The sequence below is a fragment of the Beta vulgaris genome, chromosome 5 (genome assembly GCF_026745355.1).
Source record: "Beta vulgaris subsp. vulgaris cultivar EL10 chromosome 5, EL10.2, whole genome shotgun sequence".
Taxonomy (NCBI): domain Eukaryota; kingdom Viridiplantae; phylum Streptophyta; class Magnoliopsida; order Caryophyllales; family Amaranthaceae; genus Beta; species Beta vulgaris.
The window spans coordinates 27,428,206-27,449,779 of NC_079206.1; the positions used below are offsets into that span (position 1 = coordinate 27,428,206).

The following is a 21,574-nucleotide window of genomic DNA, read 5'->3' on the forward strand; positions in this document are numbered from 1 at the left end:
TAAATAAACAAAATATTATGGAAACTTTATATATTAAATTTGTTACCTCCATAATATTAACCGAATATCACAAATAAGATATTAACAACTTAATCTTGATTAAACTCCTAATCAATTCTTCATAAGTTATTTAACATGTTATTCGTGAAGTCTAAAAATAAATAAACTAATTAAAACGAAAAGAATAAATCTAACAAAATAAAATAAACAAATCAGGAAAAATAAATCTTAAACACATGAAATTACTTCTAACATAATAAACTAAAAACCGGACTTAATAAACTAAAATCACGTAAACTTTAATTATATGTCATTATTAAAATAGTGAAATAACACGTACGATAACATATCTGAAGGATCATGTATATATTTCCGTAGTTGAGAGACGTGGAAGACGTTGGGAACCTTGGACGATTCCACTGGCAAGGCTAGTTCATATGCAACTTCGCTAATTCTTCGCAAAACCTCAAATGGTCGTATAAACTTAGGACTTAATTTCCCTCGCAGCCCAAACCTCTTCACCCCTTTGGTAGGTGAACACGAAGAAATACCTTATCCCCTTCGAATTCTAGCTTTGTCCTTCGCAAGTCAGCATACTTCTTTTGTCGATCTTGCGCGACTCTCATTTTTTCTCGAATTACTCGAACTTGCTCCATTGTATCGTGAATTACCTAAGGGCCAATTGGTATACCAGGGCTCACATCATCCCAACAAATGGGTGTTCGACATTTACGCCCGTACAAGGCCTCATATGGAACCATACCGATGCTAGATTGATGACAATTATTATAGGAAAATTCTATTAACGCCAATTTGTCCTCCCAAAAGCCCTTAAACTCTAATATCTGGATTATTCGCTCGGTTTGTCCATCCGTTGCTGGGTGGAACGATGTACTAAATTCCTGAGTCGATGCCAAAGCCTACTGTAGTTTCTCCCAAAAATGTGACAGAAATGGAGTATCTTGACCAGAGATAATGGTGGTTGGAACTCCGTGCAATCGAACAATTTCCCTAATATATGCATCATCTAGTTTTTTGTTGCTCCAAGTTACTCCCATGGAAATTAATCGGCCCGTCTTTGTCAGTCTGTCAACCACAACCCATACAGAGTCATTTCCCCTCCTTGATCTAGGTAATCCTGTTACAAAATCCATAGAGATCGAATTCCATTTCCATTCTGCTACTGGCAATGGATGTAGCAATCTGAACATTTTCTTCCGTTCAAAGTTTACCTTTTGACAAATCAAACATCTTGCCAAAATTGCGAGATGTCTCGCTTTAACCCTTTCCACTAGAAATATTTCTTTACATCCTGAATCATCTTATCTCTACCTGGATGAACTGAATAAGCACTGCTATGCGCCTCTTTTAAAATCTTATTTCTTAATTCCTTGTCATTAGGAATGCACCATCTTCCATTTAATTGAACACTCCCATCAGCATATACTTGGAAGTCTGTGGTCTCATTCCATTCTATCTTTGATTTCAACTCCTTGATAAAGTCACCCTTTTCCTGCTTTCCCCGAATTTCCTCAAAGAGAGACGAATGCATCACAATGGCATTCAATTCCCCTTGTAGTCTGCCCCTTGCAACCAGACGTAAATCCAATTGCACCAGTTCTTTATACAACTCTTCTGGCACGAATATCAATGAATTTATCTCCCAACGAGGTGTTCTACTTAGAGCATCCGCTACTTTATTTGCTTTTCCTGGATGATATTGAATATCTATATCATAATCTTTAAGTAATTCCAACCATCTCCATTGCCTCATGTTCATTTCCTTCTAGGTGAAGATGTACTTTAGGCTTTTGTGATCAGTGTAAACCTTGCAAGCGACTCCGAATAAATAATGTCTCCACAATTTTAGTGCAAAGATGACTGCTGCCAACTCTAAATCACGTACAAGGTAGTTTTTCTCATGCAGTTTCAATTGCCTAGAAGCGTAAGCTATAACTCGTTGTGCATTAGGACACACCCTAACCCTTCCTAGGAGGCATCACTATAGACCTCAAACCATTCTGTTCCCGAAGGTAGAGCTAAGACTAGAGCGCTAGTCAATCTTTTCTTTAATTCATGAAAGGCCTTCTCGCATTTCTCCGTCCACTAAAATTTTTTACTCTTCTTGATTAGATTCGTAATCGGCAGAGCTATTTGCGAGAAATTCTCCATGAACCTCCTATAGTATCCAGCAAGCCCAAGGAAACTCCTAACTTCCCCAACATTGGTAGGTGCAGGCCATTCTTTTACCGCTTTGATCTTCTCAGGATCCACTACTATACGCTCTTTGGTTACAACATGTACTAGGAACATTACTTTATCCAACCAATATGTCGTCAATAAAGATTACCACTAACCGATCGAGCAAAGGCTTAAAGTATCTCTGCTTAAATCCATAAATGCTGCTGGTGCATTGGTGAGCCCAAACAGCATCACCACAAACTCATAATGACCATATCGGTTCTGAACGTTGTCTTCGGAATGTCTTCTTCCGCTATGCACATCTGATGATTTCCAGACCTTAAATCTATATTTGGAAATATCCCTGCCCCCTTTTAACTGCTCGAACATATCATCTATTCGTGGTAATGGATATCTATTCCTGATTGTGATTTTATTAATTTCCCAATAATCTATACACAATCTCATTTTACCATCTTTCTTCTTCACAAATAACACTGGTGCACCCCACATAAACATACTAGGTCGGATATAACCTTTTTGCAACAATTCTTCTAATTGCTTTTTCAACTCAACCATTTCGACCGGTGCCATTCTATAAGGAGCTCTAGATATCGCTGTTGCCTCTGGCACCAGATCAATATGAAAATCGACCACCCGATGTGGTGGCAATCCCGGTAAGTCTCCTGGACGTACATCCAGAAATACTCTCACATCCGGAATCCCTTCAATCTTGCTTTCTTCCTTTTTACCCCCTTCCCTTTGATTCACATAACCAACACCCTCAGGTACTATTTTTTGTATCAATCTCAAATATCGCATTACCTTCCTCTGCCCGGCTCACCATTTCCTCTTGATGTACAATATTATCTCCACTTGGGGACCTCAACCTAACGGCTCTAACGTAACATTCTACCACCGCCCTATTCCTACCCAACCAATTCATTCCCAAAATCACATCATAATTTCCAAATTAAAGGGTATCAAATCTACCCGCAGTTCTGACCCTGCTATCCTAATTTCACAATCTCTAAATATTCATTTACGACAAGTCGACTCCCTATTAAGCATACATATAGTCATATTTAAAGGTTCAACACAGGGCTTATATGGCATGTTGCCAACAAACATATTTGAAATAAATGAATGGAGAATCAAATAACACATTGACCATCGAGTTACATACAGGAAATCACCCTGAAATCGCATTACATGATACAACCTTCAGTTCTGGTACTCCCTTTGCTTATGTCTTAACAACGAATAGCTTCCTCGGTGCTTTTCCCTGACTGACAGGCTGAAATCCTTTTTCGATTTCACCTTGGCTCGGGATCCCATCTCCAGTGGTCAGCGACAACATATTCCCCGGTTTATTATTTCCTCCTAACCTTCCCGATTCTTTCCATGAGGGACACTCACTAATTCGGTGTCCAACGTTCTCGCACTTAAAACACACCATTTAACCCGAGCAATTTTTGCCATAGTGATTCTTCCGCAACGGTTGCACTTACATTTTATTCTTCCACCCTTACTATTCCCAGCTTGCCCTTTGAACATAAATGGGGATGACACTTCTGTTCTTGCCTTCTTGAATCCTCCCTCCTTAAATTTTCCTCCACGCCTTTTCTTCCTGAACTCCTCATCCTTCAATTCTGTTCGCTCCTGTTCTAGAGCGTGATCATATAATTCTTCAAAAGTTGTATATGTCCCAATTCGCTTTTGGTACTTCAGATTTAGGCATTCAAAGAACCGCATCATCTTCATCCTTTCATTGCCTACAAAATCAGGCGCAAACCGGGACAATTCCAAGAATTTTGTTGCATAATCCAATACTGACATCTTTGCTTGCTTCAAGAATAAGAACTCGTTCTCCATTCTCCGCAATGCCGGAGGGAACAACTTATCCTTCATCTTCTCAACAAACTCCACCCAAGTAAACTCTGGCTGCTGAGCTACTCCTTTGGTAGTGTCCACCATATATCACCTGGTCCTTTCAGATATCAGGCATCAATTTTAACCTTCATGGTCTCAGGGTAACTGACCACGTCAAGCAACTTACTCATGTATGTAAAAAAGTCCTCAAATTTGACGAGATCAGTTTCACCATCATAAGTGCGTGGCTTATGAGCAGCTAAGCGCTTATAAAATTTCCCCTCATCATCATTCTTGTTTTGATTTTGTTTTCAAGTATTTGCAACAGTCAAGCATTCATTTCCTTCATTTCTTGTAATTGCTCAGCATCCAACGATTGGGATAAACCTCCTTGGCTTGCCATTTCCCTACATATTCAATTGCAATGCTGTGTTGAAATTCCACACATTTTTTTCTTCATAATTTCACTTAATACATTTATTTCAACTTCACATATTTATTTCATACATATTTCTATTTCACAAGCATACCAATTTACTCATCTTTCATACATATATTCCATAATAACATAACAACTTCTCTTATTATTTATTTACATACTTCATACAAACATGCTGAACTTCTCTTATCATTTATTTACATACCTCATACAAACATGCTGGTCCTTATTACATAGAAGCTTAACATTACATAAAGAAAGACATATAATAGTAGTTTCCTTGTGCTTATTTCCACTCCTTGACTACACTCCCCGCTTAATCCAACCTGCACGGGTCATAATAGAATCCACCATCATCACAACTAATGGGCGGGGTCTCGGGAACATAATCAGGGCCACAAGTCTTACATCCTTCCTCAGATCCATAAGTGGTACTTGATTGGGTTGTGTAAGTAGTACTTGAACTTGTTGCTGTTGGGGCTCTCGAGCTAGAACAACTCTTAGTTTCACTAGACGACCCAGACCAACCTCCATACATCCTAGCCGCCCATTCTTCCTTTCTATGGGAGATTCACTCATACATTTCCCTCCAATAAGGATCATTCAGGTAAATTTGCGTCTGTTTTTGATGTTCAAGGGTAATATGCATTTCCTGCCTAACCTCCTCTACTGTGCCTTCCCACCTTATGAGACTTTTATTTATATTTTCCATGATCACACCATACCCTTTAATTGCTCCTGTAGCCACATATAATTTTAACAGACTCTAGTAGGTTCTACGAAAGCTAGCCCATGACTCACAGGCCGGTAAGGTCTTTATTATAGCATATGCTTGAATTCCTGTCCGCCAATAATGATTGTTACTAGCATGACCCATAACCTCATTCCATTCTTGAATATGCCCTAACACTTCATTAGCATGATCGATTGAATCATCCCACCATTTCCCCACTGGGGCAGAGGTGTCGGGTTCTTTCAAATAGGGTACATTTTCATTTATCCTCTCACTTGATCTCTTGAAGTCATCGACACAGAATTTCTAATGTTTATACAGTCATCACATACATAATCTATGCACATAAACACACATTCACATCATCACTTATTTTTTTCAAAAATATTCTTATAAATATATATATCATTATTCATTATTTTTTAAATCCAAAATACTTAATTTTAGAGTTTCGGAAACGTTTGCTCTGATACCAAGTGTAACAACCTTCCCTAAATAGCAGCTTAAGTAAGACTAACTATAATTAATTAAAGAGTTAAGCTGCCTATTAGAGAAGTTGTTCGTACAGATTTCCAAACCACCTTGCCCTTGGGAGGTTAGGAAATTTGGAAATATCGAAGCATATTTATGAAAACAACTTTAATTATTTACTCATTACATCATAGTCTAAGTATATACATACCCGAGTTCAAAATATAAGTTACATAACATAATTGAATTTATACAATAAACGCAACGCAACGACAATACACATAACATGAACATTCCAGACTAAGGTAATCTTTGACCTTCATTTCATTCCTATAAAACAGTTGAATCTGCCCCCATCAAGAGAGGTTCAAAAGAACAAAACAGTCAGCTTACGTTGGTACACAAGTCCCACCAGTTCCAAAATAATAACGTGGCTGAAAATAGGTTCTTATTTTGAAGTAATAACATAATTGATGTCTCAAACACTTTTATTCGCTTAATTACAAAGTTACCTCTCCCTTTGAATAAAGTAGAATAATAACAATCACATAAACATATCGAGTAACTTTCCATGAATAATATTTATACTCTTTCCAACAATCACTTAAACATTTTTGTACATAACTCAAAATGTTTATAACTCTGGCGAGGAACACGAATGGAAGGCAAAGCCAAATCTCCAGATTTTTGAGGGGACGTTTCCCTACCTTTCTTAACTTCTACTTGCAAGACTTTCTAGGTCATGACCCTACATAACGGAGCAATACCCTCTCCAGACCAATACCCACTTTGAAGAAATACCCGCTCTAAATACTTAAAGAGCAAAACTGCTTCGCGAGTGTTATTCATCACTACTTACGCAACTACTTCCCTTCAAAAACTAGTCTTTTAATACTTATAAACTTAATACTTAAATATACCACAAACTTCATTCTCAAATACTTGATCGAACCAACTTTATAAGCAACTTAACTTATCAAAACAAGTTTCGGAAAACAAGCTTGCTATGTCATGTTTCACTGTTTTCGGAAAGGTGAATTAACAATCATGTTTAAAAAGAATGGTGTGATTAATTGAGGTGGTTAAAGGTTGTGTTATCAAGACATGGCAGTAGGGAAAGGGTTCATAGAAGGGATCTTAATATATAGCAAGATTATCTCACACAAGAAAAACATAGGTCAATTTTGATGGTTTTTGGTTTGGTGTTAAAGAACAATGGTTTCCATACAATGATCACTTGTAACTCTTGGGTTTAGCCAATGTTTTGATTTACCACTTAATATATGAAGAGGGCAGTAGGTATTCATCATTCAAAAGCATTTAAAGAACCAAAAAAACAAGGTTTACTAGCTTCGAAAAGTAATTAAGCGAAAAAGTGGGGTTTAAAGTGTTGTTTACTTCTCAAACAAAGGTTGTATTTGTCATAAGAGGAAAAATATGAGACAAAGGTTGATCAAAAACCAAGATATGAACTTTCTAAACAAAGTTTTTCCTTATATTCACTTGTAGCGGAAACATAACCTATAAAACGATCCTAGATAGATGGGAAATAGACGGGAAACATAACCTATATCTTGATTTTTGATCAACCTTTGTCTCATATTTTTCCTCTTATGACAAGTACAACCTTTGTTTTAGAAGTAAACAACACTTAAAACCCGACTTTTCGCTTAATGACTTTCCGAGCTAGTAAACCCTTGTTTTTTTGGTTCTTTAAATTCTTTTGAATGATGAATACCTACTTCCCTCTTCATATATTAAGTGGTAAATCATAACTTTGGCTAAACCCAAGAGTTACAAGTGATCATTGTACGGAAACCATTGTTCTTTAACACCAAACCGAGAACCATCAAAATTGACCTATGTTTTTCTTGTGTGAGATAATCTTTCTATATATTAAGAGCCCTTCTATGAACCTTTTACCTACTGCCATGTCTTGATAACACAACCTTTAACCACCTCAATTAATCACACCATTCTTTCGAAACATGATTATTAAGTCACCTTTCCAAAAACAGTGGAACTTGACATGGCAAGCTTGTTTTACGAAACTTGTTTTGACAAGCTAAGTTGATTATAAAGTTGGTTCGATCAAGTATTTGAAAATGAAGTTTTTGGTATATTGAAGTATAAGTTTTATAAGTATTAAAAGACTAGTTTCAGAAGGGAAGTAGTTGTGTAAGCAGTGATGAACAACACTTGCGGAGCGGCTTTGCTCTTTAAGTATTTAGAGCGGTTATTTCTTCAAAGCGAGTATTGGTCTGGAGAGGGTATTGCTCCGTTATGTAGGGTCATGACCTATAAAGTCTTGCAAGAAGATGTTAAGAAAGGTGGGGAGACGTCCCTCAAATATATGGAGATTTGGCTTTTCCCTCCATTCGTGTTCCTTCCTAGACTTAAAACATTTTGAGTTCTGTACAAAAATGTTTAAGTGATTGTTGAAAAGAGTATAAATATTATTCATGGAAAGTTACTCGATATGTTTATGTGGTTGTTATTATTCTACTTTATTCAAAAGAAGAGGTAACTTTGTAATTAAGCGAATAAAAGTGTTTAAGATATAGATTATGGTATTAATTCAAAATAAAAATCTATTTTAAGCCACCTTATTATTTTGGAACTGGTGGGACTTGTGTACCAGCGTGAGCTGGCTGTTTTGTTCTTTTGAACCCGTCCTGGTGGGGGCAGATTCAACGATTTTGTAGTAATAAACTGATGGTCAAAGATTACCTTAGTCTGGATTGTTCGTGTTATGTGTACTACACTTGCGTTGTGTTTATTGTATAAAATTGACTATTTTATGTAACTTATTATATTTTGAACTCGGATATCTAAGTACTTAGACTATGATGAAATAATTCAAGTTTTTTTCATAAATATGCTTATATACTTCCAGATTTCCTAACCTCCCAAAGGAAAGGTAGTTTGGAAATTTGTACTAACAACATCTCTAATTGATAACTTAACTCTTTAATTAATTATAGTTAATCTTAATTAAACTGCTATTTAGGGAGCGCTGTTACACTTGGTATCAGAGCAAAAGTTTCCAACACTCTAAAATTAAGTATTTTGGATTTCAAAAATAATGAATAATGATATACATAATTATAAAAATATTTTTGAAAAAAATATGTGATGATGTGAATAGATTATGTATGTGATGACTGTATAAACATTAGAAATTATGTGTCGATGACTTCAAGTAAATCAAGTGAGAGCATGAATGAAAATGTACCTATTTAAAGGACGCCGACACCTATGTCCCGGTAGGGAAATGGTGGGATGATGCGATCGATCATGCTAATGAAGTGTTAGGGCATATTCAAGAATGGAATAAGGTTATGGCTCATGCTAGTACCAATCATTATTGGCGGACATGAATTCAAGCATATGATATAATAAAGATATTACCGGCCTATGAGTCATGGGTTAGCTTTCGTAGAACCTACTGGAGTCTGTTAAAATTATATGTGGCTACAAGAGCAATTCAAGGGTATGGTGTGATGATGGAAAATATAAATAAAAGTCTCATAAGATGGGAAGGCACAACAGAGGAGGTTAGGAAGGAAATGGATATTACCTTTGAATATCAAAAACAGGGGCAAATTTACTTGAATGATCCTCATTGGAGGGAAATGTATGAGTGAATCGCCCATAGAAAGGAAGAATGGGCGGCTAGGATGTATGGAGGTTTGTCTGGGTCGTCTAGTGAAACTAAGAGTCGTTCTAGCTCGAGAACCCCAACAGTACCAAGTTCAAGTACTACTTACACAACCCAATCAAGTACCACCTATGGATCTGAGGAAGGATGTAAGACTTGTGGCCCTGATTATGTTCCAGAGACCCCGCCCATTAGTTGTGATGATGGTGGATACTATTATGACCCGTGCAGGTTGGATTAATCGGGGAGTGTAGTCAAGGAGTGGAAATAAGCACAAGGAAACTACTATTATATGTCTTTCTTTATGTAATGTTAAGTTTCTATGTAATAAGGACCAGCATGTTTGTATGAGGTATGTAAATAAATGATAAGAGAAGTTCAGCATGTTTGTATGAAGTATGTAAATAAATAATAAGAGAAGTTGCTATGTTATTATGGAATATATGTATGAAAGATGAGTAAATTGGTATGCTTGTGAAATAGAAATATGTATGAAATAAATATGTGAAGCTGAAATAAATGTATTAAGTGAACTTATGAAGAAAAAAATGTGTGGAATTTCAACACAGCATTGCATTTGAATATGTAGGGAAATGGCAAGCCAAGGAGGTTTATCCCAATCGCTGGATGTTGAGCAATTACAGGAAATCAAGGAAATGAATGCTCTACTGTTGCAAATACTTGAAAACAAAACAAGAATGATGATGAGGGGAAATTTTATAAGCGCTTAGCTGCTCATAAGCCACGCACTTATGATGGTGAACCTGATCCCGTCAAATTTGAGGACTAGATTACATACATGAGTAAGTTGCTTGACGTGGTCAGTTACCCTGAGACCATGAAGGTTAAAATTGATGCCTTATATCTGAAAGGACCAGCTGATATATGGTGGACGCTACCAAAGGAGTAGCTCAGCAGCCAGAGTTTACTTGGGTGGAGTTTGTTGAGAAGATGAAGGATAAGTTGTTCCCTCCGGCATTGCGGAGAATGGAGAACGAGTTCTTATTCTTGAAGCAAGCAAAGATGTCAGTATTGGATTATGCAACAAAATTCTTGGAACTGTCCCGATTAGCGCCTGATTTTGTAGGCAATGAAAGGATGAAGATGATGCGGTTCTTTGAAGGCCTAAATCTGAAGTACCAAAAGCGAATTGGGACATATACAACTTTTGAAGAACTATATGATCACGCTCTAGAACAGGAGCGAACATAATTGAAGGATGAGGAGTTCAGGAAGAAAAGGCGTGGAGGAAAATTTAAGGAGGGAGGATTCAAGAAGGCAAGAACAGAAGTGTCATCCCCATTTATGTTCAAAGGGCAAGTTGGGAATAGTAAGGGTGGAAGAATAAAATGGAAGTGCAACCATTGCGGAAGGAATCACTATGGCAAAAATTGCTCGGGTTAAATGGTGTGTTTTAAGTGCGAGAACGTTGGACACCGAATTAGTGAGTGTCCCTCGTGGAAATAATCGGGAAGGCCAAGAGGAAATAATAAATTGGGGAATATGTTGTTGCTGACCACTGGAGATGGGATCCCGAGCCAAGGTGAAATCGAAAAAGGATTTCAGCCTGTCAGTCAGGGAAAAGCACCGAGGAAGCTATTCGTTGTTAAGACATAGGCAAAGGGAGTGCCAGAACTGAAGGTTGTATCATGTAATGCGATTTCAGGGTGATTTCCTGTATGTAACTCGATGGTCAATGTGTTATTTGATTCTCCATTCATTTATTTCAAATATGTTTGTTGGCAACATGCCATATAAGCCCTGTGTTGAACCTTTAAATATGACTATCTGTATGCTTAGTAGGGAGTCGACTTGTTGTAAATAAATATTTAGAGATTGTGAAATTAGGATAGCAGGGTCAGATTTGCGGGTAGATTTGATACCGTTTAATCTGGAATATTATGATGTGATTTTGGGAATGAATTGGTTGAGTAGGAATAGGGTGGTGGTAGAATGTTACGTAAGAGCCGTTAGGTTGAGGTCCCCAAGTGGAGATAATATTGTACAACAAGAGGGAATGGTGAGTCGGGCAGAGGAAGGTAATGCGATAATTGAGATTGAAGTGTAACAATCCTTCCTAAATAACAGCTTAATTAAGACTAATTATAATTAATCAATGAGTTAAGCTCCCAATTAGAGATGTGGTTAGTACAGATTTTCAAACCAACCTGTCCTTGGGAGGTTAGGAAATGTGGAAGTATCTAAGCATATTTATGAAAACAACTTAAATAATTTAATTATTACATCATAGTCTAAGTATTTAGATATCCGAGTTCAAAATATAAGTTACATAACATAGTCGATTTTATACAATAAATACAACGCAGCAACAGTACACATAACACGAACATTCCGTACTAAGGTAATCTTTGACCTTCAGTGCAAAACAGTTGAATCTGGCCTGACTAGGTTCAAAAGAACAAAACAATCAGCTTATGCTGGTACACAAGTCCCACCAGTTCCAAAATAATAAGGTGGCTGAAAATAAATTTTTATTTTCGAGTAACTTTTCATGAATAATATTTATACTCTTTTCAACAATCACTTAAACATTTTTGTACAAAACTCAAAATGTTTCTAACTTCGGGAAGGTACACGAATGGAGGGCAAAGCCAAATCTCCAGACTCTTAAGGGACGTCTCCCCATCTTTCTCCACTTATGCTTGCAAGACTTTCTAGGTTATAGCCCTAAATAACGGAGTAATACGCGCTTAAGAGCTATAGCCGCTTTAAATACTTAGAGAGAAAAACCGCTCCGGGAGTGTTGTTCATCACTGCTTACACAACTACTTCCCTTTTAAAACGAGTCTTTTAATACGTATAAAACTTCTAATTAAATATACCAAAAACATTATTCACAAATACTTGATCGAACCAACTTTATAATCAACTTAACTTATCAAAATAAGTTTCGTAAAACAAGCTTGCTATGTCAAGTTCCACTGTTTTTGGAAAGGTGACTTAACAATCATGTTTCGGAAGAATGGTGTGATTGATTGAGGTGGTTAAAGGCTGTGTTATCAAGACATGGCAGTAGGTAAAGGGTTCATAGAAGGGCTTTTAGTATATAGAAAGATTATCTCACACAAGTAAAACATAGGTCAATTTTGATGGTTCTCGATTTAGTGTTACAGAACAATGGTTTCCATCACTGATCACTTGTACCTATTGGGTTTAGCCAAATTTTTGGTTTACCACTTAATATATAAGTAGGTATTCATCGTTCAAAAGCATGTAACAACCAAAAAAAGAAGGGTTTAGTGTCTGTTCTCATCGTCATAAAACAGCTGAGCTGAGCTGAGCTGAGCTGAGCTGAGCTGAGCTGAGCTGAGCTGAGCTGAGCTGAGCTGAGCTGAGCTGAGCTGAGCTGAGCTGAGCTGAGCTGAGCTGAGCTGAGCTGAGCTGAGCTGAGCTGAGCTGAGCTGAGCTGAGCTGAGCTGAGCTGAGCTGAGCTGAGCTGAGCTGAGCTGAGCTGAGCTGAGCTGAGCTGAGCTGAGCTGAGCTGAGCTGAGCTGAGCTGAGCTGAGCTGAGCTGAGCTGAGCTGAGCTGAGCTGAGCTGAGCTGAGCTGAGCTGAGCTGAGCTGAGCTGAGCTGAGCTGAGCTGTGATATGTCAGAGTAAAATTATTGTCAAGAGCTGAACTGAACTGATCTGAACTAAACTGATTTAAACTGAACTGAACTGAATCGAATAGAACTGAGCTGAACTGAATTGAACTGAACTGAACTGAACTGAAATGAAATGAACTGAAGTGAACTGAATATTAGCTGGGGAGAACATGCCCTTACTAGCTCGGAAAGTAATTAAGCGAAAAGTCGGGTTTTAAGTGTTGTTTACTTCTCAAATAAAGATTGTACTTGTCAAAAGAGGAAATATATGAGACAAAGGTTGATCAACAATCAAGATATTAACTTTTTCCAGAAGTATACCATGAAAGGAAAGCAACATTTAAAGCATTTAATCAAGGTATAATCAAAGTAGAAGCACGATTTGATCGGTTTTAGAGGAACTTGACATGGAACGATTCCAAGAATTCACAACTAACACATTGAAATCAACAACTTATAAATTCTTAAAAAAATAATAGGTTTCGAACACAATACATATTTGTAGCTTACATCATTCTCCATAAACAAGTGTTATTCAAACAATTAAGAAAGTAAAGCTTCGAAGGGTGGTTCTTGTGTACCTTAACTCGGTGTTTAGGAATCAAATCTTACTTAATAACTTTTACCACTTCTCCGGCAACTTCTTAGGACCTTAGAGAAAACATTCATCCCTTAAAAGTTAGCATTTAAACCAAAGAAATCAAGTTTCAACCTAATATACCTCATAAATGCTGAAATTCAGCTACAACTCACCTTCATTGGTTTTTCTTGATGATACAGAAATGGAACCTCAAAAGTAATGCCTGCCTAGTATGGAGAACACCTTGGTCAAGAATCAGAGCTAGGAGCCAACTGAAGCAAGCTGCCAACAGCAGCGGGTGCTGCTCGCCAGAATGGTGTGAAGAGGAGAAGAGTAAAGATGTGTTGTTTTGTTATGTTTCTTGTGGAATGATTTTTATGAAAATGAGTGAGGACTTTAGTCTTGTATATATGGAGAATGGGTGAGGGAAGGATCGTAATTTTTGGTTCAGTATAAGGGGTAAAATCGTCATATCCCTTGCTTATGAATAAACCAGAATTACCAAGGCTTTTAACTTAGATTATGTCCTCAATTACTAATTATTCTTAACTAAAGTCCTCCAAAGTATATTATATACCTTAATGAAAGTATCTTGACTTAATTAATCTTTAATCTCAATTCCCCGAACAACAAAACGATATCAATGACTACTACAAATCTCATAACTATAAAATAATACTTAACTTTTTTAACATAGTTCATGAATTACTCAATTCTCACATAGCTCATATTATTAGTTAGCTAATAACACATAATATCCACATCGACAACAAAATTCACATAACAATCATTTCAACTCCTAGAATTCAAAACTTAACGGTCACGACTTAATTTAATCATCGTTAGCATAATGACCGTGGATTATCAATTCTAATCTTAGCTTAATAAGTCAGGATATTACACTCTACCATTCTTAAAGAATTTTCGTCCCGAAACGTATAACATACCTTGGAATAATTGGAGGTGTCGTTCTCGCATATCCACTTCTTGTTCCCAAGTTGCTTCTTCTGTTCGATGATTGGTCCATAATACTTTAGCCAAATGTATTGTCTAGTTCCGTAAAACTTTTTCCCGTCTATTCAGGATCCTTATAGGTCTCTCCTCATAGCATAACAACTCATCTATCTATAACGGTTCGTACGCTAACACATGTGAAGGATCATGTATATATTTCCATAGTTGAGAGACGTGGAAGACGTTGTGAACCTTTGACAATTCCACCCGCAAGGCTTTTATATGTAACTTCGCCAATTCTTCGCAAACCTCAAATGGTCCTATAAACATAGGACTCAATTTCCCTTGCAGCCCAAACCTTTTCACCCCATTGGTAGGTGAAACACGAAGAAATACCTTATCCTCTTCTTCGAATTTCAGCTTTGTCCTTTGTAAGTCAGCATACTTCTTTTGTCGATTTTGTGCGACTCTCATTTTGTCTCGAATTACTCAAACTTACTCCATTGTATCGTGAATTAACTTAGGGCAACTGGTATACCAGGGCTCACATCATCCCAACAAATAGGTGTTCGCGAATATGTATGTAACACCTATTTGTTGGGATGATGTAATTCGAATATGTATGTAACACCTATTTGTTGGTCTAAGGTAACATGTATAGGGTAACACTTTTTAAAATTCAAGTTTCTCGAATATTTATGTAACACCTTGGTAGCACTTTATTAATATGTAACACTTAATGTAACACTTTTTCTATAAGTAACATTTTCATGTAGCACTTTTTAAATTTTGATGTAACACTTTATAAAATGTAACACTTTTAAGTAACACTTTTATATTTGTAACACATTTAAAGTAACACTTTAGAATAGGTTTCTTTTAAGAGTATAAGTATTTTTCTTTTTGAAAATTTGTAAAGTAAAGTTTTTATAAGTAATTTATTTTAGGGGAGTAATCCAAATTTTATGTTTGGCACTTTATTAGCTGCCAAACACAATAAATCCAAAACTTAAAGCATTGGTATATTGACAAATTACGTAAGGCGCTCTGTAAGTGTAATACCCCGATTCTTAACAGCATTTTATTTAGCGTTAATTATAATTATTAAGCTAATTATATTTTAAATATTCTTATTTTATTTGGGTTAGCGTATAAATATTTTTTTTTTGTGGTGGTTATAATATATTTACATACAAATTCTATGAAGTTATTAATATTATTTTATATTTTTTATTTCGTGTGCAATTGGTTGAGCAGTATTTTACCAAAATAGAAAGTCAAAGTCGTTTACTCCTTTATTTTCTTTTCCTAGTCGGATAGTTTGGGAAAAAAAACCCTAAACCCATCTCTATTTCTCTCACCCCAACTCCTTTCCTTCCCCGTGAAAGCCCCAACCCAAGCCCGCTCTCTCTTTCTTTGATCCCTTGCGCTGCTGCCCCGTCAGCCACCCCTTACGGGTGTCTCGTTTTCCCCGGCGCTTGCCGTGTTGTCGTTTCCCCCTCGCGCGGTGTTTCTGACGTGCTTCTGTCCCCTGCTCGCGTCTTCTCTGTCCCCTTCGTGGTGACATTTCATCAAAACATGCAAAAGGTGAATCTACCTGCTCAATATCTTCAAATTCATTCTTAATTTTTATTCACCTTTATCTCTCGGTGATTAATTCGTGCCTGATTTTTACTTATAATTTGCATTTTATATGGTTCAGGATCAGAGACCCAAGTCACTTGGGAAGATCAGCAGAATATTAACAAATTCAGTAAACTTAATAATCGATTTCATGAGCTTGAAGATGAGATTAAATTCGCCAAGGTATCTCTCTTACTTAGTCTTCAATTTCTCCCTTTTTTTTAGTTTATTGGGTTAATTTGTATTTAGCTTTCGATGTTTGGAATTAATATTACCGGGTGGTGGGTATTTAATTTGATTAGTGTTTTCTGGTTCATAATTGGTTGAATGATGATTGGTTGTTTTTTAGTTTCATGGAATAATCTTGATGTTTTGTGGGTTTGTTAGTTGATGTAATTCGAATGCATGAGAAGATGAGGGTGCACCTGTCAGTGCCGAGCTCATTGAAGTAGGGAACTTGTATTTTGATCTAGGGTTTGAAAGATTAGTCACTTTTGGTTATGTAATTAACACTATAAAGTGTACTAACACAATGTGGAAAATTGAACATTTAATTTTGTCAGCAAGTTTCAACTTTAAGATCAGGCAAGGATGAATCTGATCGATTGAAAGGTGCATAAGTTTTTATGTGTTGGTCAGATCTTTTTGGAAAAAATTAATCTTGATAGAAGTAGAATGATTTACTCAGACTGGTTTTAGTTTGAAAACTTATTGATTTAAAGCTATTCGATGGAGGTTTGTCGGAGACCACATTTTCCAGGTAAACATACAACTCAAGAATGTTTAGTTCCTAGGACGAATTGGCTAAATTCTGCTCCTGAATTTGTCCATTCCCATTGGCGTTCAATCCTCATCGTTCTTCCAGGTGATTAGAGAATTTACTCGGTTTGTTTAAATCTTGTTGTTCGATTTTAGTGTTTTATTTGTCAATCTTCATCAATTTTTTTGTTCGAAGTTCCAATGAATCGTTCATGTTCAACCTCCCATCAGTTTCAACGCAATTGGGAAGCTGCAAATTTAGACAATTTGACAACGAAAATTGGTAAATGTCATTAGAAGTCTTATGATCAGCAGGTCTGTCTCAAATTATTGTCTTTTTTCCCATGAATTTTGTAAATTTCGATCTGATTTTTCGAGTTACCATTGAATTATGTCTTTATTCCATTTTGAAGACAGATTCTAGTATACATGATACGTTGATCGCATCAACATGTCTGTAACTAATCGTATTGTTCGTTGGCCGCCGCAAGCTAGCGGCCCTGCCCTATTTTTTCTTCCTCTCTCTTATGATGTTGTCTCTGTTGGTACTAGCCTTTCTGATCTCTCTTTTAATTTAACTTATTTTCATCTTCAGTACAGGATATTATCATTAACTTCATTGCAAATTATAGGTATAATTGCAAGTATTTCGATTGATTTATTACATGGATGTTGAGAAATGAGTTCTGAAAATATGATTGAAACATAAAAATGATGGGGTTGCTAATGTTCATGGCTGATTTATTATTGGTGCTACGCGATTGAAATAATCCTGATTCTAGCTACGTTCTTCTGTGCATCTTCAAGTTTTGGAAATATATGCCCGTGCAATCATGCAACCAGGAATTTGATTCAGCTATATCATGACATTTTTGATTGAGCTATATCAACTCCAGATTATGTTGAAAATACTTGAAAGGTGTAAGATCCTGGTGCAATCAAATCTCATTGATGTTTAGAAAAGACTCAAGTATAAACTTAAGTAAGAAATTGATTTTCGAATCTGATAACCAAATGTAAGTTATATGCCATAATGTGAAACACGTGCATAAAAATAAAAAGGAGACCTGCTGATTATTACATCGAACAACTTTTGGAGGAAGTGATTACTACGATTATTTTTCATTTTCTATTTCTTTTCGATTTATGCAGAGGGTTGCTGGGCATGGGGTTGTCTTGAGGGTGGGTGTGCAGGACAGCAGGAGGGTCTTTCCTTGTATCACAGTTTAAAAAAAAGAGGAGTTTTGTTATGCCTCATATATTTAATATACTTGTTTTATTTTTTACAAGTATATAATTAGTCGTGTTATCATAAAGACTTTGAACATTCTTTTTTATTTGTTCTCATTACTGCAGGATGATGATGGAGATAATGAATTAGAGTAGTAGGTAGGCATGGTGCTTCTGGAAACATGCATGCATGAATAGGGCGACACATGGAATTGAAGACGAAGAAAGACACAATCTTAAGATTAATTTAGGATTGGGCAGAGTTATATGTATTATGACTAGGTTTTTGGATCAACTTTAAATCTAGCTAATAATAAGTGTTGCCTAATATCTAACAAAGTGTTACATTTGTTGACCTAAAATGATACATGACATCTAATAAAGTGTTACTATAATTCAAGAGATAACATAGAAAATGCTACTATAGATGAAAAAGTGTTGCATAAAAAATTACAAGTAACACTGTAAAAATGTTATATTAGTTTAAAAAAGTGATACATTAGAGAATTTTGGGTAACACTTGAGAAAGTCAAACATTAGCATTTGAAAGTGTTACCTTTGATAATAGGTAGCACAGGCAGATGTTTCACTTATAAAAGTGTTACCTATTGCCTAAAGCAACACTTTTAGGCCTTTAAGTAACACTTTTGGGGTGATACTTTAGGCTAATTATGCACTAGTGTCGACATTTACGCCCGTACAAGGCCTCATATGGAGCAATACCGATGCTATATTGATGACTGTTATTATAGGAAAATTCTATTAACGCCAATTCGTCCTCCCAAGAGCCCTTAAATTCTAGTACGCAATCCCGTAACATGTCCTCTAATATCTGGATTATTCGCTCGCTTTATCCATCTGTTGCTGGGTGGAACGTTGTACTAAATTTTTGAGTCGACCCCAAACCCTCCTGTAATTTCTCCCAGAAATGTGACATAAATCGAGTATCCCAGTTAGAGATAATAGTGGTTGGATCGCCGTGCAATTGAACAATTTCCCTGATATATGCATCAAGTTAATCCCATGGAGAGTCATTTCCCGTCCTTGATCTAGGTAATCCTGTTACAAAATCCATAGAGATCGAATCCCATTTCCATTCTGGTACTGGCAATGGCTGTAGCAATTCGGACATCTTCTTCCGCTTGAATTTTACCTTTGACAAATCAAACATCTTGCCACAAATTACGAGATGTCTTGCTTTAACCCTTTCCACCAGAAATATTTCTTTAGATCCTAAATCATCTTATCTCTACCTGGATGAATTTAAAAAAAACACTATAGCATAACACACTGTATCAAAGCAAAACAATAAAACACACTATATCATGTCAAAATACACTATATCATGTGAAAACATGTTATATCATAACAAAAACTACAATATAATCACAACATACACTAATTATACAAAAAAACTAATATAGTGTATTTTGATAGTGTGTCTTCACATGATATAGTGTATTTTGACATGATATTGTTTTCCTCTAATATAGTATGTTATGTTATATTGTTTTTTTGGCATGATATAGTGTGTTTTGGTGTGATATAGTTTATTTTAATATTAGATAGTGTATTTTGTAATTATGTTGTACTTTTTGGTATATATAGCATCTTGACATGATAGTGTATTTTGTAATTATATTTGTTATGATATAGTATGTTTAACATGATATAGAGTGTTTGTTTTGAACAATGGTTTTTTGTTTTAGAGCAAGCTGCACATGGTTCTGGTAATCTTTCTACTGAACATCAAGACGGAACACAACAAAATCCGCGCTTTTAGCGTCTTGATTTACCGTCCGGCACCGTAAGCGGACGGTAAATTCAAAATTACCGTCAGATAACAATCAGACGCAAATTAGCATCCGTTTTTCTAAAATTAGCGTCCGTCTTTGGACCGGACGGTAATTACCGTCCGAATTCCATTAATTAGCGTCTGAAATAGCAGATCATGCTTGTGTGGATTCTAGTAATCCTTTTGCTAATGAAGGAAATGATTCTGATAATCCTAGTGGTACACTTGTTATTAAAAATGCACCAAGTAAAAGGAGGTTAAATCCTGTAGTTGAAAAGGATAACTTGGAAGCTCTAATGAAGATCAAAATATTGGTAGAATCTGAAAGCCAGAGAGTAAACCTCTTTAAAACAACTTATTATGGTTAAAGGTTGTGTGAATTGAATGAAGGTTTGACTCTTGAACAAAGGAATGTTGTGATAAAAATCGATTTTGGATCTCTCATGGGTTTAAAGAATTCTAGGACTAACAATTCTTTAAATGGATGATTAGTTGAGAGATTTGACGGTGGTTCTGGTATGTTTAGAGTTGGTTAGGTCAAAGAGTTCAAGGTTAACAATATGATGTTTATAATGTGTTTCAGTTTTCTCTATGTGAAGGAAAGGATGCTGTGAATGTCTTTAGGGGAGTTATTGCGGACAATCCGCATTTTGAGTTGAAAACGAGCCAGAGGTAGTATTTTTTTAGATAAAGGGCAGATTCCTATGTCTGTTGTTCTCGCTGGAGGTAGTACTATGGTTAGTTAGTGTAGTTGATGGTGAGGAGAGTTTAAAAAATTGTTTGTCTTATTTGCCTTTTCTTTTTTGTTAGCTCCAGTTGCAAATAACACACTAGATTTGAGGCAGGTGTTTGTTGTGAATGAGGTTCACACAATTGCTTCTTTGAATTAACGTAAATATGTTTTTGAGAGGTTGAAGCATGCTACGGTTCTATACAAGAATTCATTGTACACTAGTGGTTCTCGGGGTCATTATACTGGTTATATAATATTGTTGGAATTGATTTACATCCATCACCTACAGATTAATGATGGTTTACCTCCAATTCGTCTGCCTATGTTGAGTCATAAGGATAATGAGTCAATTAGCAGGAGAATTTATCTTGAAGTCAGATGTGATAAGTTTGGAAGTGGTTTTTCTGGAAGATACTTATCTAATAAGTTCTAAGTTTTTACTTCAACGATAATGGGCATGTTGATTCCTCCTTCATCTACATCGTGCTCCATCGTTAACAAATCTCAAGACTTCAGTCGCCTTCGTCGTCTTTAGTATTTTTGCATTCTTCGTCATCTTCAAATTGATCTGAAGAAATGGTTTGCTGAATTCAGTCGCATTTTAAGTCTTCGAGTTCTTTAATTCATTGAGTTTTTTCATTTGATTTCTTAAGTTTTTTTTTTAATTAATTTAATTTTTTTATTAGGTTTGTTTATTTATTTTTTTTGGTTTTTTTAATTAGGCTTGTCGAGTTGTTATTACTATACTTGATTTTCCTTAGTGATGTAAGTTTGTTTGCTTAGTGATGTAAGCTTGTATTGGATTTCAGTTTTAATTTTTTTTGTCTTGTAAGTTTATGTTGGATTTCAATGTCTAACATATATTTCAAAAAAAATTGTGTTGGAATAGTTGAGTATCAATGCTTAAATTTTATAAAATTAAAGTTTCAGTATTG

The 21,574-nt window shown here is 36.0% G+C and overlaps 1 protein-coding gene across 2 annotated transcripts in view; it reads left to right on the top strand.

Moving 5' to 3' along the window:
* LOC104893408 (nucleolin 2) overlaps positions 1–16,733 on the top strand; it is a 58,110-nt gene extending 41,377 nt beyond the window's left edge. The window contains exons 13-15 of one of the 2 annotated variants that reach the window (XR_007274388.2): positions 13,746–16,086; positions 16,202–16,305; positions 16,510–16,733. The gene's annotated coding sequence lies outside the window, so the exon portion shown is untranslated. The remainder of the gene's footprint in view (positions 1–13,745; positions 16,087–16,201; positions 16,306–16,509) is intronic. The other variant, XR_002039950.3, reaches the window with a different exon arrangement.
* The last annotated feature ends 4,841 nt before the right edge of the window (positions 16,734–21,574 follow it).